The 26489-nt window shown below is 43.0% G+C and overlaps 1 long non-coding RNA gene across 2 annotated transcripts in view; it reads left to right on the top strand.

The window, feature by feature from the left end:
- The window catches only part of LOC117237890, a 52650-nt gene that overhangs the window by 23175 nt on the left and 2986 nt on the right, over window positions 1–26489 (top strand). For both annotated transcript variants that reach the window (XR_004494074.1, XR_004494073.1), the window contains exon 2: window positions 22577–23624. This is a non-coding gene — a long non-coding RNA (uncharacterized LOC117237890). The remainder of the gene's footprint in view (window positions 1–22576; window positions 23625–26489) is intronic.

Below are 26489 nucleotides of genomic sequence, written 5' to 3'. Positions count from 1 at the left end.
GCCATCAGCTGTTTCGCAGTTTAAACTGTAATTTAACGCATCAGCAACGGAAATCGAGCTTCCAATCCTCCGTCTTCGTCCATCCCGGATAGATATACATAAATATCTCCCGAACACGAAGAAACAACGACGAGAATCGAGGGAACATTGGCGGTATATGCGTTTACCTGCTACCGAAGCATGTCTAACTTCACGAGCCGTTGCCTTCGCGATACAGGTCGCGCCAACGCACCGATTACCGATCACGGTTAATAATACCCGCTGTCTATAGCGATTAACGACTGATCAGGCGCTATTTGCGGCTCGATGGCCCAAGACAATTCAATCCGGGTTTTCGAAAAAAAGTCTCGTAACTGTCGTTGAACAACGTTCTAACGGCCGCGGCGATTCCAACATCTATAAGGAAACGTTTAAAATGCTTGACAAACGATTTAAGGCTATATATATGTTCAGATGGAGCAGACGGAGCGATATCGATACAGTTCTCCTTAAACGAACATCGTTTTATCCAAATAAATCTGGCTATTTATACGCGTAGATGTATCGAAATATCACGTTACGATTCAAAAGTATAACTGTCTATGGTCAAAAATTATCCGCTGAATATAATATACAACGATATAATAAGTGGGAAATATTCAAAAACCTTGTACACAGGTAACCGATCGATCAAATCCGTAAGGTGTTTACGCGAATCTCGTCGAATTTCTTTTTTCATAGATAACGAGCGTTACACAGGAGACAGGGAATTTTCGTTTTACTTCGATAGAGCTGGCCAGAAACTCGGGAAAGTGGGTTAACGCCGGCCTGTTTTCGTTGCAAGTCCGTACGCATTCTGCAACGGAATAAATCAGTCGGGCAGCCGAATATTTATTTTCGAGGGGAAAATTCGAGGAAAGTTTTCCTTCGTCGACCGCGGCAACTTCCGTTGCGATCCGTTGACTAGAAAGAGAGCAAATGAAATCCAGCGGCGGACGAGTCAAATAAAAATCGTCCAACTGTAAGTTACACGTCCACCGAATCGAATTTACGACTTTGAAGGCTGATCGTCGACGCATCACGCGTGTAACGTCACGTGTGTAAATTTAATCGTGGTAGTTGCTCGATCGTTAGTGCGTTCGGTTTCGTCGGTCCACGAAGGAACAATGAGACGATTGAGGATGGGAAAGGGAAGAAGAAAAGAATAAGGGACAATGCGGTGGATAATCGCTAAACAGACATATCAAACATTCGTGTAACTGTTCCGATCGACGGTGCATCATCGTGATAAATAAATTCGGTGAGTCGCCCTCGTGTACAAAGGCGCTACGCTAATTGAACACGCTTATCGGGCTTCATCGATCATCCGGCCCGAAAAATGTATTTAACCGCGTCACGAAACGCTCGTGAGACGTACAATTATACTCGGCGGCGTGTGAGTATCGTACAGACGCGCACAGGTAACCACATTCGCTCGCGTAGCATGACTTAAGAGGGCATTCACGGCCCGCCCGTGTAGTTCCTTTTAAACGAATTACAGCGATAAAGACCCCCACGGAGGTGTTTCAATGTATGCACGTATTCCGATTCCACAGTCTCTGGATGTATATCAGAACGTGTACATACACTATCGCACCGACGTATTTGGATATTTTGGTGAATTCTTAGCAAAGGTGAATTTTTGTAAATCGTGCGATAAACAAATATCCGTAATATACCCTTGAGCGATAGCGCGTAAGTGCGTAGAACATTAAGATCGAAGCGATATATATAAGAATCTGAATATGCTTGGGAAATAACGCTTCTAATATTTGAAGGTATTTTAGGTTTCTGTTAAAAGGAACCATAAAATAAGCTCTTACTATATATCTCGACTTTTCGTAACGGTTCTACATACATACATACGTTGTATAGCAACGTTGTGTTCCGATAAAAACGAATGAACGTATTCTTCGCCATCTCAGAAATAGACAGCGATTCTACTTATTTGCCATTTTCTTATTTTCTATTAATGGGTTTGCGTTAGGCTCGCTTATTATAGATCTTATTCTTACCTCTAATAGAAACGTGCTGCATTCTTTATAAGAAGTTATCTTGAATATTTTCTTACTTGTAATTTATAGATTTATTTGATAAATAATTTTGGTATTTGATTAATAATTTGTATTTGATAAACAATTAGATGAATATTTTCGGAGCTTTCAGACCGAGAAGCGCATCGTGAACCACAATGGAACGAGAGAGATTCTACGGCTGAAAATAAGTTGAAACGGCAGAATGACATTCTATATTGCGCAGCTTCGTTTTTCAAAAAAGATATTTCAAAGCCGATCGAGTTCGCGTGTCCTTCTGATCGATACCCGATGTAATAAATTTGATTACAAAGCAAATTTTATTATCGTGACTGTTCCTAGGCATAACGTAGTATCAAAGTTTGTTCACTGTCGATACATATCTATCGGCTGGTTCTCAAGATGTCAGAGTTAAAATAATAAACGTAACGGGTGACAATAAACTGTACGTAAATGAATCGTATTTGATTGGTATCGAAGGAAAAGATAAAAATCAGAAACTTTTAGGTTCTGCGAGATTGTGCTGCCCGCGGTATAGTTCTAATATTACGCAGAAAATGTCGAATCACGAATTCCTTGATTCGTGTAACGACTTTCGTACAGCAACTGAAAAGAATCGTATCCATTGAGAGCCTTCTCTTAGGATGGAAGGGATTAGGATATTGTTCACGATAAGATAATAACTCGTTGCAGCAGATGCATTTTCATTACACGTTTCCAATGTAAGATGCATATCTGTGTAGGTACTCTTCGTTGCTATAACGTGTTATTTCGCTGGTTCGGTAGAAACTGATAGTTAATACCAGTAATACGTGCGACAATCCTGATAGTAAACACCCTGTAACATTGCATTGTGTACAGAAATTGACATAGTGGCGGTTTATAGCCATATGCATCACGGAGATATCCCCATCAGCAAAGTACGCGCGAATTAGATCAACTTTCAAATGCTCGTTTTTTGAGAAACAAATATCGCGAAAGTTATTCTGACATTTTAATTTATCTCGTGTTAGAAAATTTTCCTCACTTCGCTGGTATCGCGATTCGCAGCCCGTATGACACATATGTATGCGAGCTGTATTACGAATATACATTAACAGAATGATTAACGAACTTTGTCAATTTGTGAAGCGACCCTTTTTCACAAGTGCAATTAAATTTCCTTTTTAAAGGGAATTGTACGAGTTCTTTCGCGTGAATCGATTCCTCGGGCCATTCTATAAATAAAGAATATGAGATATTCTTTCTCGAAAACTTAATAATCACTCGAACGTTCCACCATTGCATTTGCCACACACATTTACCCATTTACCCACGATCCCCTCGTCATATTTTTCACGACATCGTTTTATCGTTTTTCTGATATAGAATTTACATGTATAAAAATTTCACTTAAAGAGAAACAAACAAAAAAGGAGGACATTTTATATCTATGCATCCAGGTACTATAATTAGTCCGTAACCGTGATCCATTTTATTACATTTTTCATTCAGAAAGCTTGATCTATCGGTATAGATACAACAAGCAGAGCTGACTCTGTCTGTTCCGAATATCTCTCTCTGTTCTATCGGTGCGTCTTTTTCATCCCACTCTCATTCCTCCTCTTCTATCCATTCATCGAGCAACCCTCTCCGGCCAAGAAGTATTCTCTCTCTCTTTCGCTCTTCCTCTCCCTTCTTGGATCTGATTCGATTTGTCGTACAATGCTGTTCACGATGTGATTACATGCCAAAGGTCCCTACAGATAGCTGAGCGATGGCAGAGCTTAGGCAGCGTGTAAGTTAACAAAGTACCGCGCTGTTGGCGGGCTCTTCCGTCGACGCTGAAAACGCTGACTTTCCCGGTTAGGCGTTCTACCCTCGAAACTGACTTTCGTATGGTGTTGATTCCCATTTGCGAAGGGTAGAGGCAGCGTATGCTATAGGGAACGAAGTGAAAAAGTCCGCTGAACTTTCAAGCGCCGTTGGATACGAGCTAAATCGAGGAAAAACTGAATCGATTGTTAAGCCGAAACTTTCGGTAATTAACGGAATACATAATTGGCTATTCCCGGAAGATTGCCTTCAAATTAAACCGCGAATACGATTCAACTCCAATAAAATCGCTCAAGTAGTGCTTGAACGTGTAACGCGATACGTTGTTGCTTTTAACATTTAACATTTCTTTCGGGTCGTAAAATTCTGACATGCGAACCGAAATTTCCTATTTCTTCTCGTATTTACGATTTACGATATCTACACGGCCCGTATCATAGAGTATTTCTACTCTTAATATCGAGTCATTCAACATTGTTTGTTTGTCAGAGGTTTCTGGACTTTAGATTTTTCTTCAGTTTTCGTTAACGCGTAACGAAACATCTCTAAACTATCGTTTAAAACGTTTCCAGAGTTTGTACGGTGCATCGATTCTATCCTCGCGGGAATACGACTCGTTAGCAACATTCTGAAACTGAGCAGAAAAGAAAGCAAGGGACTTTTACATTGTGTATCACGCGAGCTATTTCGCGAGCGATGCAAGGCTCTTCCCGAGATGAAATCAGTGACGGGGCAAAAGACCGAACGAACGATTATCACGTATGGATCTTAATTCGTCGTACTCGTGTGAGAACGTGTGTTTAATTTCACGAGGAGTAAATGGCAAGACCTTTTCGACCGTGACTAGCGAGAAAATTGTTTAAGTCCCATTATGTCGAGTACTATCGTTTCAGTTAAGTTTCATTGCTAGTCGACGGATGGAAACTCGTTTTCACGTTCATTTTTATATCGAATTCGTATTTATTTACGTACCAGGTAATAGAGACAAAGAGATAATAGAGAAAAGAGAGAAAGAAGTTCGCGTTACCAGTCGTATAAGTACAGTGACAGCATCGTCGAACATATTACGAATCATCGAGGGATTTAGTAACCGTTACGCGAGTCGCTTCTTTCATCGAATACCGCGTCGAAGAATACTGTATGGAATCTCTGTTACTGTTCGATATATCACCTTGTCGAATTTCTTTCCAGCACTTTTGAATCCTGTACGTTATTTTAACGTATTCATTTACAGTCCTATCGGTGTATTCGATTAATTTACAACCGCGTCGGCATCTTACCCGAGATACTATGCTCCTTGTATAAAGAATAGTAATATAGTATGAAATATACAGACTCGATCGATCGATTAATCAGGTCATTTGGAATACGATTATATTTATTTTTTTAAAATAAATGGAAATAATTGGCCCTTATTTGAATACATCGAGTCTCCGCGCTCGATGCTCTAATTCACTTCACGAATATTTGATGAGGTTTAAATCCGGCAAGTGGTCAGTTTAAAATTTCTACAACTTTCAAGGATTCTGAACTAAATGAACTGCTTAAAGGCAGGTACCGTTCTGGTATCAAAATTGGTCGATACATTTAACATTACTATGTTATTAATACAATCTTTAATTCAACATCCACTGAATAATATATATTCTAGTATCTTTATGATATTCGATACTACTTCGGTAAACTGAATCTCATACACAAAAGGAATATTCGTAATATATCCTAACGTATTCTCGATGATTTTTCATTTCTACAATTTTAATACCCGAAGAAACAATTTCCCTACATTCTGCTAATTTAATTGCATGGCACGTAGAACGATCGATAAATTACAATTTACTATTGAAAGCAGAAGTACTATGCGTATCTTTTGCGGTCCATCCTTTTAAGCGTCGTATTACCTCTAAACTTTCTGTCCGCAGCGTACGCCTGCTTATAATTCCTTTTTATATGAAATTCATTTTAGCTTTTTATCTGCAGAAAGTTCCTTGCACGGAAAGTTTTCACTTTCGTAAAAAATTAAAATCACTTACCTTTCACATTCCGAAGAACGAAAACATTCGCGTTTTAACTCTGTAAAGCACATATCTATATCAGAGAAAGAATTACCGTGTGATATTCGATCAAGTCTTATTTTAATAATTGAAAAATTCGCAAAATTTGATGTTTCGCATATAGGTAAATTATACTCTCTTCTCTTATAGCAAGCTCTTTATCAGACCTGTACCATTACGTATCGTAAGATCGTCAGCATTTAGCCTGGAGAAGGCAATATCAAACATCTATGTGAAAACACCATAAATAATCGCAAAGTCTTACGCTTTCTATCGATTCAGATAGATATCCAACGCTTTCGACTCGAGGTTACGCTTCGTGGCGAAAAAAAAAAAAAAAAAGAAAACGTCGATACAACCTCCATTTTGCTTCGCGTTAACGGTCATTAACTCTTGCTCTCAATTTCCATTACGCGGTGGCACGGCGACACGTTCACCTCGTTTAACCCCGGCGGAGGGTTAGCGGAGGAGGACAACTGGAAATAAAATATGAACGCCGGGCTTCCAGATGGATTTACAATGGACAAGAGACGGACCACGTTCCGAGAACTCGCAGCTAGATTGTAAAACGCGATGCGGATAAGTTCGAAGCGTTCGTAGCTCGATCTGCACGACCCGTCATCGGCGCAGAAAATTGCGCTCACGTGACGCCGGATAGCGTAACTGCATCTTGAACAGAACGTGGCGAAAGAGAGAACGAGACGAGAACAAGAGTGGTGGTGATCCACAGATGAAAAAGAAACGGGCAACGAAACAAAGCCAGGGGGCCGAGCTCTGAGAAAAGTCTTAAATCCCTGAATGAACTGGTCAAATGGTACCACGGCCGAGCGAAGAATGAATGGTTGCGCCGGCAGGTTCATTCGATTCCGAGTTCGACTTTTAGCGATCTTTCTTTCGCTTCCCTCGTCTTCGACTCCGTCGTCGTCCAATACCACCACCACCACCACCACCACCACCACCGCCGACGCTACTCGGATCTCCCCTAATTATGTCATAACAATTTAACCGTACGGCTCGCCCTGCTTCTTCCTCCGCAGTGCTTCCATTCTCTCCTTACGCCTTACTGCGATGTCAGGGAATCTTGTGCCGGACGGCTTTGCTTGCTAGCTACGAACTTTTCATTTTTGTGGTTTCTTTCAATGACGGAACGCAGCGTAAATGCATCGTAGCGAGCCGATCGCTTCTTTGTAATCGCGTTTCTCTGCCAACAGCGTAGCTCTGCTCGGCGAGGAAGCGAATTTGTTAGACAAACGGTGAAACCATTGGAAGCACTTCGTAAGATGAGAGTTTGTCGGGTTCGAAGATAACGAATGACTAAAAATAACGAAGAACGACGAATCGTCGAATAATTTCGATATTATTGGTCCCTTGGATTCTTTGTAATTTATACGGCGTAGAAAAGTAAGGATCCGCAATTTGAAAGGCTTATAGCGCTCACTGCGAGCGGTACAAATTGTTGATCTTATAAAAGAAATTTAATAATAGAATCGCGTTATTTTCTCCGAGAATGATTAGTATGAAATTTGAAAAATCGGAAATGACGGCACGACAAAGGTATCGATTTTAGAATCTGCGTTGGTTAAGAACTTTTTACTCCGTTTGGTAAAAGCTATAAGCTTTAAAAATGTTTTCTAGTATTCTGTATAAATGTCGATTCGAAGAACTTAAGTCACCTTGTTCCAAGTATTTCAAATTTGCAGTAGGCCACTCTCTTTGCTTTTTACGTAAAACAATCTTTAACCGATGATTTATTGTGTCGACGAGTACCACGTACCGTTTATACAAAACAATTGACAGCGAGAAACCGATCGATCAACCGTGAAAAAATTGCCGGCACAAAATCTAGAAGGCACCCAGCTGGCCAAAAAATTTTAGGACTTGCGTCGCAAGACGCAATTTAAACTCAGTCGAACAGAACGTTGGAGAATTTTGAGAAAATATCGCGATTACCGAAAAGGAAGTCATTATTGCAGCCTGCCTAATTCTCTTTCCTACAAATGAATGCAGCTTTCAAAATCAGAATGAGACTTGAAAATTTGTAGGATTTGTCGGATTGGAAATTAAAATTCGATCGATGATTCTCAGATTAGCTACATCTTGTTATGAAAGTTCAAAATCGATATTCGTATAAGGGTGAACGGCGTACTTATTTTTCATTAGTTCCAAGAATGTTATCGAGAAGAGAGAATAATTACAACGTACCACCGGGAAATTCATTACGATGAAATATCCAACGCATGTAATTAACTCGTATATTTCGTGTAACATGAAACGATGCGGTTTGTTCCGGTATGTGCGCAGAACTTTAAACAGGGACGTGCGGGCCAGCTGCGTGGCCAATGAAACGTAGGCGGATTCGTCGAACGAAAGACAAGAAACAACTTGGTTCTCCGCGCGTCTCTCGTCTACATCTGTATCCTGCCAGTTTTTATTCTTCGGTACATTCTCACGAGTTAACAGGCAGCAACGGTGAGCCGAATCCGTGGATTTTATCCGTCATGATTACGTACAACCGTGCAGGACACGCACAAACGCCCATACCCACAGCCCAACTGTGAAATCGCAGTCGGAGAAAAAAGGAGGAGCGCGTCGAAAGCAGGTAATTTCACACCTGTGGATATGTGAACTCTCGACGGATACGAACCGCGAACACAAAGACAGAGTAGTTTTGTTATATCCAGCAGATTCCTTCCGAATTCTATCGACAGAACCAATTACCTACGTATCGAACGCGGACCAAGTAAATCGTGTCTTTGCTAGGGTATTTCCTGTGTTCTTCCTTTGTATATTTAGGCATTAGATAAACGGAATTTTATATCATATACACGTTGTCATAGACGTAATCGAGGATATTTCAAAGACGAAGCTCGAACGACGAAGTTTTGCAGCAGACAGGAGTAGAGTCGTTGTAAATTTTGATTTAAAAGAACAACTAGAGTGAGGTAGAATTAGAAGTGCTCCGCCTCTCCTCGAGTTTGACGTGCTTAACACGATTAATCTGTTATCTAATTTAATTAATAAAAAGACGCAGGTCTGGAGTAGTTCGGAAGAAGATACGTTTTTAAAGATTTCGATACTCGTTTAAAGTGTATCTCGTCAATTTCAAAAAATTATAATTCTATGAGATCCATAATTTAACATAACGTAATGATCAAGTCAATCGTACAAAGAATATCATTAAACTTGAATAATAGTCATAATTATAACGAGGAACGTTAATTATTGGCTATCTCGTCAGAGTCTAATCTACGAAAATAGTACAAGTTTTTACGGGATTTCCTAATTTTTCACTGAAATTTAAATAGAAATAGTACAAAGGAATAGGTTTCCCTCGGATTTCCTTAACTGTTTCTTCCATCGGTCGTCGCGATACCCGGGATCCTTCGACGAGATCTCTTTTATAAATTGAATTCGGAGTCGAAACTATCGGTCGCTAGAGGTTATTGATGTAAATGTTCGAGCTGGATCCACGGGTTAGGTAAGTTGCTGGCTGAAGATCAAAGGAATAAGGAAACCAGAGCTTTTCACATTACGGGGTTAAAGGCTCAGAAAATTCGAGTCTCGTGCCGTTCACAAGTCGTGGAAAGAACTGACGTTTCCAAAGTTCTACCAAAGCGAGAAGAACGTTCGCGTTAGCAAATCTTCACAGGGACGGAACGATCGAAGCCGCAGAAAAACGGCGGCCACTTCGCTCTTACAAAAGTTTTTAATAAATACGAACGCGTTAGTAAATAGGAAATCGAAAATCTCGATAAGAGTTCCTTGCTTCTATCACGATCATGAGCGAATGCTGTACGAAACGGTAAAGCGAAGACATGGGCGTGAAATCGAAATGGGTATTCGAGCAACGAATATGACCCATGGAATTAATTAACCGCAGTTCTTCGCGATTCCTCTTGCAGAATTGGATGGTACACTCTGCGATCGAAGGAAAAATTTGCACAAAGCATCGACGACTAAGAGAAAACAAACGGGACAAAAAGTTCCGACGAGGAGAAGCAGCATTCATTCAGGAGACGTCGCGTCGGTTAGAAGAAGTAACTACCACCGCGCTCGGTCGAAGAACAGGATGGGGACGAAGGAGAAGAACAAGAACAAGAAGGAAGCCGATCGATTCTCGTAATACACTCCGGCATGGTTAGCTCCAGCGTCCTCCTCTTCTTCTGTATTTGTCGGACATGCATCAGTCTCGCATCTCGGCTTCGAGCGAGTTACGAATGAAGTTAATGTGGGGTCGTGCGAGTCAAGTGTGGGAAGCAGAGTACTCGGGATACAGTCGCGCTAGCTTCTGTTCGATCGACGGCCATCGATCCAGAAAAAAACGCGTACTCGCTGAAAAACTGACGCGCAATAAAACGATAGTCATCGCAACGCACGTGTAGAGGCGTTTCGTTGTTGTACACGAAACGGATCGTCCAAAGATCGCTTGCCGGTGATATTATCGGTGAAATACGAGCTTTGATGTTACCGAAGGTTACTCTGAACGGTGCAAATAACGATGCCGTGTACTTATTTTCATTTTCATTCGTTTCAAGCAAGAATAAAATATTTCATCGAACAGAGAACGCGTTCTCTTCCCCCGTTTACCGTTTACGCATAAAGTCATCGGTTATTAAAGAGTCGCGATATCGTTAAAATCGCATAAATCACTCGATGGTCTTCTCGTTTTCACAGCACGGTATATCCTTTTTGCGCTCGCATCCGCTCGCTGCATAATTCGCGCGGCATTTTTTCCCTCGATAAGAACGGTCGCACGCTCGATCGTGGATTTTCTCGCTGAAGAAGAAAATTGATTCGCGTCTCGATACGACCTCCTGTCCACGATTTCATTCATGACGGAAGGTTTTACCAATACGCCGAGCTACGCGCGAAATTCCTTTCGAAATCAACTTAATTCTACTTTTACCGAAACTTTCTCCATTTTTATCAAACCTTAAGTTACTACCTCGCTGTCTCTTGCTTAATTTTTTACTCCTTATACGTACTTAATGTTATCGTTGCTCGTTTTTCCATCTTACGGAGCAAAATAAAGAAAACAGAACTTTCGTTTTGTCGCTGGATCGCGTAATACGATTCGACCTTTCAATTATATTCCGTTATATCAATAACAGAAACATTTTTAATAGTAGTCGCCTATGTTTTTAATTATACAATTTATTTTACGAATTAACAGATCGAAAAATTTCATAGATTAAGTGTTGCAAAGCTAGAATTTTATAACTGCAAGATTTTCTCTTGCAATTATCCTCCGAGTATCGTATGAGCAGCAATTGCGGCTGCAGTTGAAACCATCTGTGTTTTATCCGAAATTTCCAAACTTCAAGTAATCTCCGTTCCATTCTCACGACTGATCGGATCAAACTTGTACGGCATCACGGTGATCCAGAAGCGTCTAATCTACGCGTATGTTTTCTTGTCACCTCGAAAGGATTGACTCGCGCAGCTCCAGTCATTGACTCTGCTTCCGGTTCGGTTCTCTGTTGCTCGCATTGTTATCTCTGACGATTCCCGTTCCTCGTTCCACTCTCTTCTTTCTAGTTTGCGGGCGGCTCTGTCTTTCTCCTTGGCTCGCGTGCTTCTCGCTCCGCTCTTCTATTCATCCTTTCGTCTCTATCTACACAGTTACACGATTCGTTCTCCCGCTTTATACGTGTGTGTATAAATATATATATGTATATACGTGTATATACGTATACATATACATAGAGAGACATAGACCCGTTTTTCCTTCTCATTCCACACTCCAGGCTTTCCCTCGTTCCTTTCCCTCTTGGTCCTTTCCCGCTTTTCTTTCTCTCAGCATCTCGCGTCGCACTCTTTTCGTCGGTTCGCAGTTACGTCCGACTTCGTCTCGCCGATCGACGTTACGGCGAACCCTCTTTCCTTTTCTTTCTTTTTTGTTTCTTTTTTTTTCTCGTGAATCTCGGTTGCACACTGGGTCGTTCTGTTTCCAGAACCCCATGGCTGACGACGATGAGATAGAATAGAGATCCGAGTAGGAGGCCTCGGTTTCTCCTGTATACATCCGCGTACCTGGTGTGCGCCGATGAATGGGTGTATTTCAGGGGTTGCTGAATTAGTAACGCGATACCTGGCACCGCGATTTTCTCGCGCCTGCACCCTACCGATGACGGCCCGCTTCCCGCCACTTCCCTTATCCTAACCTCCATGCCATCCCAGCTCATCTCCCAACCCCTTTCCCTCCATTCTTTTCTCGTCGCGGACGGAATCATTTTATTCGAGATAGCCCGAGTTAACGTGGCATAACGTCGTAGGTTTTGGATGTTACGGTATTTCCTTTTGTTTTTCAAGAGCGGTGCATAATTTTTCAAGCAACTCAGCCAACCTCATGTCGCGGAGAATAAAAATATTTTTCAAGCCACCGTCGTGATTGTCAGCTCTACGCATTGTTCACACTGGATTATTATAACAGAGAAGAACTCGGCGACGACACTTGACGTACTCGTGGCTCGTTGCGAAGATTCGTTACGCTCGTTCCCGATATCGCGTTTTTACATTCGCGTGCAAACGTCGACCGAACTCTGTATTAAAAATTAAGTGGTACTCTAACCATTCGAGTATTATTATACCTTATTACAATATCTTACTTTATTTTTGTCTGCGAGCGATTATATACGATTATATAGGATTATACCTTGTGCCGTACAATTCCTGTTATACTGTATATTTCTGCAAATATCATATATCCCTGATAATTTATGTAACTGATATAAGATATCCTTCTTGTCACGCGACCATTATATCTACTTTTCCTTTCTTCGGCGTTCTATATATAACTTTGATATTACAATCAGCCTCGATTATACCAGCGAGTTATCGAGCATGTGTCTTTGATTCGAGTGCTTCTTATAGTTGCACATTTATGGTACAGTTCCGGCGTCGTATGATACCGAAGCTGCATTAAGATGCAACATCTTCTCAACGGCCATTTCCTTTCAACGTTTTTACTTTAACAATTTTACGAGCAACGATCGAAGCTTAGACTTTGTTCGTTTTATCTATTTCAGCCATTTATTGGTATCGTGTCGGTACGAGTTTTAACAGTCGTGCGTAACGAACGTTTTATTTTATCGTTGTGTTTATCGTATCGAGGACGCACGACGATTCACTTGATCTTCAAGTAAACAAATTCCACTACTACATTTATACTCGTATAGTCGAGGGCGTATAGGTGATGTATAGGGCGACATTCGCCGCGGACGAACCTCGGGTTGGCTAAATTTTGCGTTTCGATGATTTCGCAAACACGATGCGGAAACAACTTTATACAGCCGCGCGTCGTATTTGGCATCGAAGGTCGTACAGCACATTGGCAACGAAACGCAGCATTGTAGCCAACTTGTGCTTCACGCTTGCCGCACACATAGTGTTCGCATTTCGATTTCTCCCCCTTGGACCGTTTGATAGCTCGCGATGACAGGTGCAGAACCCGAGATCCAAGGACTACTCGCTCGGCCGCTCGTCATCGTCGTTGCACCACCGGCGAAATCGCAGACGAGGCAGCGACGCTTACAATAGGCACGATAAAACACGGGACTACGTCTGTGTAATAACTTTCCAAAAAATTCACCAAACGTTCCTTGTTTCTCCTCGTTTCGTTTAATATTTCTACGTTTACAAAACAGTAAATACTTCAGAAGCAATATCCGCGGCAATTTGCTCTTTCACGGACTTCTCCGTTCGTCGCGAACGCTTCGTACTTTTTACATCCGAAATAATTCTTCCGGAGCACGCGAACGGATACAAAGCGTACCTACGCGATTCACGATTTCCAGAATCCTCCAAGTTATCAAGCACGCTCGAGGCGGCTCTCTCGCGGATGGCTGCCTGTAATAGCCTTTTTTTACTTAATATCCCCTGCCGAATAGCCTGGCCGCCTCGTGTTCCAGGTATACGCGAGTGTCGTGGGTAGAACAATGTGGTATTTTTTTGCGGAGGTTCCACGGGATGCGTATAACAGTGCATGAGGCCTAGCCTACGGTTTTATGGCCGCGTAATGGGCCCCTTAGCCTCTCTACCCGGGGCTTCGCACAGCAATACGAACCGAGGTCCCGATATCCTCGCTCACCTCTGCCGTTTTCTCCGTTTCTACACACGCGTCTTGTTGCACTCGCCAAAACTACGACCATCTCGAATCGCCGTTGTCGAGCGTCTGATTTTCGTTACGGTATCGGTATATCGATTTTATCTAACTCCCGTTTTACGCAATATCGTTAAACTTTCACCTGTTCACGAATCATACTTGCACCACATTAATCGAGAACGAAGTTTACATTGTTCTCGTTTTAATAGGTACGATGGTATCGTAACGTTTATTGCTTCAAAGGAATCTCAAGCTTCCTCTCGGCAATAGCACGATACGTTTACTTCGTTGGATCTCCTCTCTACACCCATATAAAATAAATCATGTACAAATACGATAGTCATACAGTTTTATAACGTGTACATATATAAAGTTAGACGAATTCGTGTCGTGCAAAAGAGTAAGTCAGCAGTCCCGCGTATAGCTACGAGTCTCGTACCGTACACCCGTAGAAGAGCCTGGCGAGAAAGCGCATGTTCGCTAGATCAGAGAAACGTTTCCTCGAATAATAAATTCGATCTTAAGAGCTCGAAGCATTCCGCGGTAATAGCAAGAACAGTAGGTTCGAAAGTTCGATCTTATTAGCCAGTTTCGACGAAAGAGCGCACGTGCGATCGTTTCGCGCGAATCAATCGCCGAGCGTCGATCATCGACTACGATTTCCGGTGACGCGATCGAGAACTTTGGCTATCATCGTCCGACGTCGCTCGATTCCGTTGCCGCGGTACTTTCCTAATAGAATAACCTGCTGGTGTCCTCGACGACCGATATTTCCGTCTGCTCATACGCATAATCGTAAGTGGATGGCAAAAGGAAGTCGGAGGTTAGTGGTTAAGCCTTGGTCGAAGATTAGCGTCGGCAAGACCGAAACTTTAAACGAGACCGTTTCTTAGCTTAAATCCTTTTAAATCCTCGATTTAAATGCGCTAATTGAAGACCGACCGAAACAGCGCGGATTCTTACCGTACCTACCATGATAATTTGACATAAGTAGAGACGAACGACGCAGGGAAAGGACATTCAGCGACTGTAGGTTCCGTTTATTCGGGTATGTTCTACGATCGTATTTATATTCGGACGTTTCCCGCTGAAAGTATAAATTTGTAATTTCCGAAATTAAAATACGACAACCGATATGCATATTTTCGTACGTCTTTAACACCATTAATGAATTAGTGTAGTATATTTCATTATATGTCTCTTACGTGTCACTTATCACTCATACTTAAAATTTCCATAATAGAAATAAAAATAAACAATTGGTTATTTCGTTATATTTGCTTACATTTCGTGAAATCGATCGAATCAATCGTACCGCTCGACCAATACTTATTTAGATACGATAAAAGATTCTTCCGTAATAATAGAGTCAGAAGGTTGGATTTCATATTTATCTCTGCATAACTTCGTTTAAAACCTTTTCCGCACTTTCGTAAACGTCGTTTCTCGGAGTATCCTATACTCTAAGATACTGGCTGTGCAAAAGTTTAATTAAGTAACTTAATGAGTATCCGAGAACGTAGAGCATCTTGGGAGAGACCAACGAATACAATAAACCGACCGTCCGAAATCCTGGTATTCGTCGCCTACTACAAGTTCCATGTTCCGAGTTTGAATGTGCCCCGATTAAACGAGAGACCATCGGTCGATGGTTCGATCTGCTTGTCCAGTCCAGATCCGAAGCAACCGGAACGCTTAGTCATGCTCGACGTTCCCAGGCGTGGAACGCTTCAAGCGGTGTGGCCGAGACTTCTATATAGATACATCGTATATATGTAGGTATATAAATATCCAGGTACCTACATACCCGCAAAGCTTCGTAGTCACGTAACAACTTATGTATGACCGCAAAGGACTACAAAGGAATTTATACGTCAAATTTGTGATTGACCGTTTCTCTTGTAATTTTAATAGCGCCGCGTGCAAACACACTTTTTAACACACGATATCATTGCGACAGAAAAGTAGTGACCTATACTCAAAGCACGTGCAGTATGCTGTAGGTGCAAAATTTTACCGTAAATCAGGATGAAATGATTTTAATGGCAGTTTCCCTTTTTTTTTGTATCCGACAGCTCCCTCTCTCTTTTTTACTAGGTTTCGCTAATCTTGAAGCGAGGTGCGAGGTCTGTAATAATTTTACGCTGTTGGAGAATGAACGGTGCCGTAATAACGACATATCATCGACATTGTTTCGATTTTATTACACGAAACATGCCTGACAAATATACGTTCCGAACCTCTCGCAAACCACTTGCGATTGCAATTTGGCTGCCAATTCGTCTTAAGGCAACGGCTCACTTCGTTTTTCATGCTGCGATTCTCGGTTCAGTTACTTAACCGTAGCGTACTTACTAAGGAGCTGAGAACACATACGTAACGAGAAGCGTGTCGTTTTGATAGACCGGTCGCGTATTATCTCGAGACGAAATTAAGAAGGTGGTAGAGGGAGGAGGCGAGGCTAGCGGAGACGGAAATAGCGGAGACGTTCAGAGAACTGTCCGAGGGTTCGCGCGATAGCGAACGAGGCAGAAGAGAGGGAGGACGACCACAGCGACGTGCCGGAAGCGAGCAGGTGACTAGTAGTTCCGCTCCATCGAACGCTGTTCCGCGCCACGGCCACTCAAGATCGACTCCGTACTCCTCGGTTGCAGACCATCTTTGAATTCGCATCATCACACGCGACCGACTTTTCGACCATCTTTATACTCGTTGCTTCTCTTGCTTGTTCATCGCGTCACCGTTGACCCTTCGACGCATTCGTTTCCGCGACATCGACTTTTCCGCTAGTACGAAGTAGTAACTCGGTGGCACGACTATGGGATCTTCGACTACAGAGATTACACGCAACTTACGGTCGTGATTTTTCAGATTTTTAAGCGCTAAGGGAAAGGATTGCGATTGGAGAGCAGTTTAGGCGCATTGCGCGCTGTGGTTAAGTAACCTGTTGGGGAAACGATTAATTAATAAACATGAAAGGGATCAAAGATCAATGCGACCTGCTCAACGTGTTTCATGCCGTGTCGTCGACGATTTCTCTTCCACGATTTAACGAGGCGTAGTATCGAGGACCTTATCGTCGAATATGGAATATTTTCCAACGGAAAATGTTACTTTTACACGTACGATATGATCGAGTTAAAAAAGAAGCGATCTCTGTTCCGTTACTTTGAACATCAAACACGATATTTTACAAATCAAGCGAGCTTCGATATACGCAAAAAGCTTTGCCTGTATCTTTAACAGCGAACGATTTACAACACTTTGAACGAGACACCTAGTAGAATAACGTTACATCGTGTAACGCATTTGCGGTAATATGCTCGATTCTTCTTTACGATGCACACGAACGAACCTGGTTTCATAGTATCAGGAAGATGTATATTTCAACAGATTTACCAAATGCACGACCCTAGACCCGGAATTAAACGTTTCTTCGAACGCGGTTTTTACAGCTTGTTACTCGAAAATTATTCGTTCGCCAAAAATTAGTAACAACTCGGGGAAACGTAATCGATGTTGCAAAATTTCATATTTTCATTTTGTTCGATTCGTTCAGCAACACGGATTGTTTCCTTATTCGTTTCATACGGTTACATCGATCGTTATTAACATTGCATTGCTCGTGTAACTATAATCTCAGGTTCGAGGGAAATGACAATGTATAAATCTTACAGACGACTGTTCGACACACCGCATAGTTATATCATTATCTCTGTTCTCCTCTTTGAAGTAACTAAGTCGAAGAAACTATACTCCATTTAACTTATATCGTTTATACAGAAATCATACGTGCATTTTCGTTACTTTTCTTATCGAATTCGATGAATAAGTTGAAAGCGCTATTTTTCTTGCTGTCTATCATCGATCGTTCTCGATAATATTTCTCAAACCGTTATTAGCGATTTACGAATAGAACTTTCTCTTAGTTAATATTCGATTAAATGATCGCAATTTCTCTTCGTTTCGCTGACATATCGACTTATTCTAACATTGAAATAATCTGCTGCCGATGCTAGATTTACATTTTTAACATTCCGATATTTAAATATGCGTCACCGCGACATATCTAACGTGTCTAATTTCCTCGTAAAATGGTCTGTACCTTTACTCGAACGATTAAATTAAATCGCAATCGACGTTATCTATTTAGCAACTAGAGAATGATCGTTAAAAACACGGTTGAAAATGTGTATGGATGATGTTGATCGTAAAGAGTACCTTTACATAGAGAGAGAGAGAGAGAGAGAGAGGAAAAGCAAAGAACCGATAAATTGGTAAGAGTATATCGGTTCAGTTATTATCTGAAACGTAACGATACATACTATCAAGATATTCGATATATTATTTATACATAGGCGTTTCACGTTAAAAGGAACTTACGTTTTAAGCGTAGTGACATCGAGTTTAAAGTAAGAAACGATGCAAACTGGAAAAATAGGTGGCTGCGAGATCGAAGCAAGTCGGTTCGTTCTGCCGATTCGACGAAAAGATTGGACATCGATGGAGCACACAGGTCCGTTAAACGATCGTGACGCGTCGTGAGGATTCCCACAGTCACCCCATGACCCGCGGTGCTGTCGCGTAGCTCGAGTGGATCGGCCGAGTCGCGCAATCGGGCCCTCCCCACTAACGTAGCTGGTCGGTCCGATAATTGGCCCGTTCGCTAATTTCCAAATGCCCCGTCGCGGATACGACAACTGGCAGGGCTGTAGAACGTCGACAACGACGAACGATAGGTAAGCGACGAAGACAGTGCCGAGAGAGCCGCTCACCCTACGTGGCATTACGTCGAATAGAGAAATCCGAGGGCACTGTAACCCGGCGTGTATATCGCAAACGAGTGATTTGCATCAAATTGATCCGTTAAGTCAACAAGACCAGTTATACGTTCGAGGTGTATTCCTCGTCTCGGTACCACGGATCCCGTCTCACAGCACGGCCCGAAGTTGACTCGTTGCGCAACTGGGGCTGACCCCCGATGGAACGATTTGCTCCGCAACCGATCCTTTCTACCACGAAACTGCGAAAGATGATTGATGTGGGAGCGGTCTACGGCGATCCATTTCGTTTCGTTTCGTTTCTTGTGCCGATTCGTCGGGGAGCGTGTCTCGTCCGGCCACGGACCCGAACGCTCCCGAACTGCCTAATGCCCAAGTCCCTGGATCGAGTCTCCGAGTCCGATGGATGAAATAATTCATCCATGGCCACGTTCCACGTCTTTCTTTCTTTCTTTGTTTTCGGTAAGCCCGACGATGTGGCAGCGTGTTTTGCATTCTAGTCTGACAATATTTCTCCTCTCTGCCGCGTGCTTACTTTCTTCTTTGCGTACGATCAACGATATACGCGAAACCACGTAGTAACGTAGCGGCTGATGTTTTATCGTTAATTTCGTACGAAATATCTCTATACGTGTTACCAAAAGGCTGAGTATCGGTGAAGTGTATATCAAGCAAAGGGATGTTACGCCGCGCGAAGAAAAGCAATATCTCGTTGGTAAAAAACGAGCCGTATTAAAAGTCAGAAAACCGTTTCCTATATAGTAAACTTAAACGGCCGGGAAAATAGAGATTTACCGAAGATAGTTATTCGCTGGGATGTAGGCAACCGAGCAAGAGGTATCTGCCGTTTGGTTTATGGGTGAACGATTATGTATGTGGAATGAATAAATCACGAGTACCAGGTAACGCAGCTACCACGTTCGCGCATACCTCGTGCCTCCCGGAAAGAGGAGAGCATTCCTAGTCATTTTACCGGAGCATACGTATGGAAACATGCCCGATGGTCCGCTATGGAAGAGGAATTCCTCGCTTGTAGCACGTGTAACGAAGAATTCGTTCTGGCCTCGTTCGTGCCGCACGGTCAATCAAAAATCCCGATGGCAGGTCGTAAAATTCCGCTGTTCCTTTACTTCCTGCATCAATCATACGTGTACTCAAACCTTTACAGTCTGCCTTTTGTGTTCGGGCACACGGTTCACTTTCACGGATCAAGGAGAACCTGTCGATTCTTCGCCGAACGATCCATCGTATTGTCTCAATTGAGTTGATATTTTCGCGTTCTTCCACGAAGTTGGACGATCGCCAATCTCTAGAAAGCGTTTCCACGAGCGACTCCGTGAGTGTTACGCTGTACAGTTGCTTGACGTTCATTCTCAACGATAATTAACTTTGAAAATTTCCAATTACCTATTTATCTTGTCGCTTTCTTCCTTCGATCGCTTTCTTTTTGCTTCTCGTCCGACTTGCCTACGTTGGACGTTACTTTAAAAACGGACAATTCGTTTCCTTTGGCAATATCGAAATTCGGTATTTAGCAGTTAAAAATGCTGAACGAGACAAACGAGTACGTTGCAGCGGCGAAACATGGCAAAACGACAAATGTAAGACAACGATAAAAGAACAACGAATATTCGGATAATCAATGTTCTCTAGCCGCGATGATTCATCGCCGTAGTTCGCTTCTTACGTATCGATGCTTAGTTTCGATCTCGCGAGCACATACCAAACGTTATCGAGCCCAAAGTGGAGCAAACATCGTGGATTGCCGACCCAGAAGCCCGCCGTATCTTTGTATCCGTGGCATCGAAAACTTTCGTAACATGCCCGAACATCTACGTTCTTACGTGAGAAGTTTTACGAATGGCAACGCTAAACGAACAACCACCGATCTATGCTTTTCTATATCAAACTTTATGAAGCGAACGCAGCCATAGAAATCTTATCACGTTTTGTTTGTCGCGTTGTTCTCCAACGATGAATAAATCATAAGGTATTCGTATCTTATCAAATTTATAAGTATCGAAACCTTGCGTATTGATTTCAGTGAAATATCTTATTCTTGGATATCAACAATGAAATGTAAATTATCCAATCTATAATCTTATTTCCTAAAACAGCCTATTTTGCAATTAGTTTGCAATCTACCGACTAAAACGACGCGCTATCAAATAGAAATATTTCTATATCCGTGTCATTAGTATAGTGACCGAATGATTAAGCTGCGGATTTTTATTCACTTATGGGGAAACAGGTACAGCGTTTTTTTCTAATATTTCGCGCGTAAAACAATTTTCCATCCAAGCTCTATTGCTTCTCTTTCTTTGTGTGTTCAAAGATACGAATTTACATAAAAATCCGCAGCCAGGTGATAATCGTTTGTGAAATACTCGAATCTATTAAACTTTCATACGTGTTTTTAACTAAGCGACAAATAAAGAGGCTATTGCTTTCCGAAGGATGGACGACATTTGACGACGTGGTTTTACGTAAAAAATGGACTTTAAAAAATTTGATATATATCAAATAGTAAAACTCCCTTTTAAATAAACGATGACGCGCGCGTGTGTGTATATAAGTTTCCACTCGCGAAGAAAGGAGCATGCTTTTACGTGGCAGTTTAAAGAGGAGAAATCAAGACTGAATAGAGTTTGGTATGTATTTGAATGAAACCGTGTGTCTTTAACGACACGGAGTTCACCGAGTAAAGTCTCCTAGACTTCCCCTTGTAACAGAAGTAGGTATACCGCGCGCAGTCTATGTCACAGTAGCCAGTTTCTAACGATAAGAATATTTTCTTTATACATATTTCTTTCGTAATCATTTTATTACGGCCATAAATTTCTGGCTCGAACGCTGCAAGACGCGAACTTTATAGCCGTTGATGCTATAGCGTTACATCATCCAACTTTCACATACGTTTATCGAGAATCTATTCATCTTGAAATCGCAATAACAACGAAGTTACATTCGTCCAAAAATTATTCCTCGGTTCCGTTTTTACGAAGAATTATCGAGAACCGAGCGGGAACATCGAGATAACCTGAACATTATCATTTTCAAAGCAAGATATTATTGGAAGTTTAACTTTAAAGGAACGAAACATCGGAGATTACCAGGGACCAAAACAAAGCTGTGTTTAACGATATGCGTTTAACAACGTTACGCGGCAAACCTGCAGCCTTTCAGTTGTAGAAAAAATATGTGGCGTCTTTTGTGGACCCAATCTCAAAAGTATCAATTTGGAACGGAAAATAGCAAGAGGGTGGAACATTTTGCAATTTGGAAGAAACAAACGCTGCTGTTGCAAATTCCAGAACACGAAGGTGTTAGGAGTATACCATGTTGGAATTTCGTGTCTTACATTACACCTACTACTTACCGTTGGTAAAGTTGAAGTTAATTTCATATCAAACATCGAATTATGTATCCAAGTTGCGTTACGAAAGAAAACTCCTACGGAAGAAATTATTCCAATTATAAATACAATTTATCAATGAAATTCAGTAACTTCATATAGCATAAGGATAGCATAAGGATAGCATAAGGACTCCGTTAAAATTGAAATGAAAATCATGGATTGTATTTCATATAAGTTTGGTTTGTCTTCGAAACAATGCAACGACAAATATACCGATAATTTCTGTTGCGTTCAAATCTTAATGTACACGTGTCTATTCGTTATTCTAAATCTTCGTTAATTTCCGTAAAGTAAAATACCATTAAACGACCGTTATTACAAAATAAACAAAAGCAACTTGGTTTCAATTTCAGCAGAGTCACGGCGTACAACGAAGGGACGAATCGATAAGACAGCAGCGTGCAAACCACGTCCGGAACTGGTCACATCAAGTTGAACGCTCTACTGTCCATAATTCCCCGCAATTCAGCGTGAGAGGAACTCGCGGTAGGACCAAGCACCTAAATGAAGCCGTGTGCTTCTAACGACATGCACTCCGACGAGGAAGGAAAGACGAGATTCTGTTGGTAAAAGGGATGCACCACGTACCGTCTGCGTTGCACTGCCACCGACCTCGAGAATATTTACTAATTCCCGTTGCGTAGCGAGATAACGTTGGAAGGAGAGCGGAGGAGAAGAAGAGTCGGTTGTCGTAGGACGTCGAGCGGACTAGGAAAGAGATGGCCAACGGTAGGTCCAGAAAACGGCAGAAGCGGAAGAAAAAGGCAAGGAAACGGAGGAAGACGAGAAAGAGGCAGGACAATGGTGTAGAGATAGCGCGCGGGAAAGAAGGAGAAAGGCAGTGGTGTACGCAAAACGAGAAAGAATCGCGGTAAGACATCTGTAGAGAGAAAGAGCGGACAGAGGAAAACACGGGAAAGAGAAACGAGATAGAACGATTTTCCCTCTACTCCGGAGAGGCAACGACTACCAATTCCCTTATACCCACCAGCCACCAACCCACCACCCTCGAAAAGAGTATTTAAAGTGACGTCACGCGGTGCGGGGCGGGGGAGGTGAGGAAGAAGAGGAAGAAGAGGAAGAAGAGGAGGAGGAGGAGGAGGAGGAGAAGGAGGAGGAGGAGGAAGAAGAAGAAGAGGCGGAGGAGAGTCGAGGGGGAAGGGGTTGTTCGGGCAACAGGAAAGAGAGAAAGAGTAAACTGGCGAAAGAGAAAGGGGGAGGACAGGGAGATGCTTTAAGACGCTCAATATAAATACTAGAGGGGGTTGAGAAAAAGGGTTGCTTCCCTTCGGGCCGACGACGCCGGCCGAAGCGTGTACGCTCAAGAAGAGCGTGAAAGAAAGACAGCGGAGCAAGGACCATCCAACAGAGAGGGACGGTGTACATCGTGGAAGAAGAAAGGTAAGAAGGATGGAAAGCCTCGCAGGATAGGTGGTGGATTGGCGGGCGGGGGTGGGGGCGGGGGGGTGTGTTAAGGGTGTACCGCGGGGATGGCAACGGAGTCGGAGGGCTGCCAGAGAGAGGTAGAACCGGAGGAAGGTAGGAAGGAGGATGGGTGGGTGGTTGGTTGGGCTGAAGGGGTGGGGAGCACAGGGCCTACGGGGCTGGAAAACTCACCCCTTTTCTTGCTTACCCTCGCTCGCTGTTTAATTGCATCTTACTTTCGAATTTTCCGCGTGGAGCTATCGATCGAGACACGCGAAAGGGGGTTCGTTTGCGTCTTATCTCCGACAGCCCTCGTCGTCTACTCTTCTCGGCCTCTATCTCTTTCGCCCTTTTTCTCCCTATTTCCCTCGTGCGCCAGACCCGTTCCTTTGCTAGTCTTCGCCCACCTCATCCAACTTACCCACATCAACCCCTATTCCTAGAAAGCGTGGGGTGTACTCGTCTTACCGTAGTCGGTCCACCCACCCTTCGCGGACTATTTAAAACTGCACGTAGCCGCTACGTAAGCCAATGAGCTACCCAACGTGCCACAGCCGATTTTTACTTTTCGGCTTTACTTAGGCAAGCCTGCTCGACCCGGTGTTAGCCGCCACTCCCACGTATCGTATGCAAATCTAACTCGATCCGCTTCCACCACGAGTCGGTCATATTGCCGTCATAAGGAGCGTCGCTAATGCGTTCTAATTCATAGCCGAGTGGTGTACGATCGTCGTCCTTCGAACGATAGGAATCGCGCGAACGATCGAACGCGTTCGTCTTGGAGGAAGCTGATAAAATCTATATCGGACACGGTATCGGTCGTTAAGGAAAACGGACTACGACCTCACTTCCGATCCGGAAATACAGTATCAGATTTTAGCAAAATTTGATAATCGAAATTAAAAATTTCGATTACCGAGCTCGATAACTTGTGTTTAAATAGCGACATTTTGACACAGCGTATATTTTAAGATCGTTATTACGGCTAATATTATATTTTTACTTTTTCGATCTATCGTGCGAAATTATTAGTAATACCGTAACTGCTTTTCTTCCCCTTGTACGACGACCGATGATCGTGGGACGTTTCGACGATGAAAGACGAACGGGAGCCCGTTCGATTGATGTGCCCGCGACGCGAATCGAAACGTGCTAAGAAAAAAGAAAAAGAGAACAAGAGGAAAAGAGGAAAAGAGAAACACTTGGCACAGGGACACGATGTTCGCGTCCCAAGATCGGTAAGAAGGAAACAGAGCGTGGCGTAACGGAGAGGCGCCCAATGTTATTTTCGCCCCTTAGATTTTTAATCAATCCGTCACTGGTAGGGTAGAGAGACGGGGTGGTTTCTTCCTTAGTTCCCTTCCTCGCTTCGTATTTAAAACCTCGGGGCTGATGAACGCTTCTCATGCCAAGCAGCCTGCCTCCTCTCTAGTCCTCCTACCGGTTCTCCTCCGCCCCCGCCGATTCCACCCCTTGCCCTCTTCTCCGCGGCGCCTCTTCAACTCCCGGTGAAACTCACGCACGCATACGTAGATACCGGCACACGTACACGCGTGCACGTGAGCTCGTTCACCCTTCGCGTTTCTTCGAACGCGGCACGGAGGGGCGAAAGCGGGCCGAGGTTAGGGGTGACAAAAGTAGCGAGTTATTTCATGAGTGTGCGACGCATCACGTGCAGGTTTGTTCTCTCTGCCATTACCTTTCCTTGCAATCGCAATATTGAGCCGAGTAGAACGGTCGTTACGAACACTTACGCCAGCTTACACGCGAGTATTGCGTTAAAACGTCGGATAGAAAATGCGTCAGGCTTTCGTGCCGTCTTTATTTCATCGACACGATTTGATTTCGTCGACCGCGTGTATTTCGCGAAACGTAAAAGCGACCGGTCTCGGATAACGTTAGGACTTTTCATAGTACGGGCGCGAAACGCTCTCCTGAATTTGGACGGCAAACTCAGCCGTCGAGTGGCTCTCTACGTACATACGTTGCCATTCTTCTTTCGGCCAACAATAGACAGCATTTAGCAAATGACTTTGACGCGTGAAACGTGTAACGAGCGTGCGTTCGACAAACGACCGTTTCAACGGTATCGTTTGTAATTCTTCCGTACACTCGTATTAGAGAAACGCCATATATTCGTTTCGGGCTACTTTTTACTGTGCTTGCGGTACACGTGGAAATTTGTTAGATATAAGCGTTTAACCGTAAGAGTTGCCGCGAATCAAGTAGATACGTTAAACGAAAGAATTATAAATAGGCAATATAAATAACGAAACGTTTAAGAAAATTACAAAATTACACGGACTCGTTGAAGCGCTCTTAAAATCCCTCGGAACGTTACAACCGAGGATGTTGGAAAACGCAACATTTTGTTACGCGAGATAATTGAGATTTTGTTCCATCTACTTTATACGTGGAACAGAAATACCTCTTAGGTAACCTTCTCGCCGTAGCTCGTAACGAGTCTTACCTGTCCTCCGCACGCATTCGGATCGTCCACGTAACATATTTCCGCGAAGTAAATCTCGGAATATACTCGACCGACGACCACGTGTAATAATCGTACGCGGCACTTGGTCGATGGAAATCCGCCGAATTATCGAGGTAGCTGGCTAAGAGGACCAGGGGTGTAAGAAGAGATTAAAGCACGGCCCGGATTTTTTAATTCGTACATGTGCGAAGAACGAACGCACGCGAACGTTTCCTCGCGTGCCTGGCTCGACGCCTCGCGTGTAATTTCACCCCCGGTGTGGACTCCGCACTGGCAGCCCTACGGGCTTACGTGCTAACCATTACACATTTAACGTATGCGTACACCATTAACCTTCTCGACCTCCTCCT

Source organism: Bombus vosnesenskii, unplaced genomic scaffold (genome assembly GCF_011952255.1).
Source record: "Bombus vosnesenskii isolate JDL3184/JDL3185 unplaced genomic scaffold, Bvos_JDL3184-5_v1.1 scf7180000013403, whole genome shotgun sequence".
Lineage (NCBI taxonomy): Eukaryota > Metazoa > Arthropoda > Insecta > Hymenoptera > Apidae > Bombus > Bombus vosnesenskii.
This window is presented reverse-complemented; position numbering and strand designations above follow the sequence as displayed.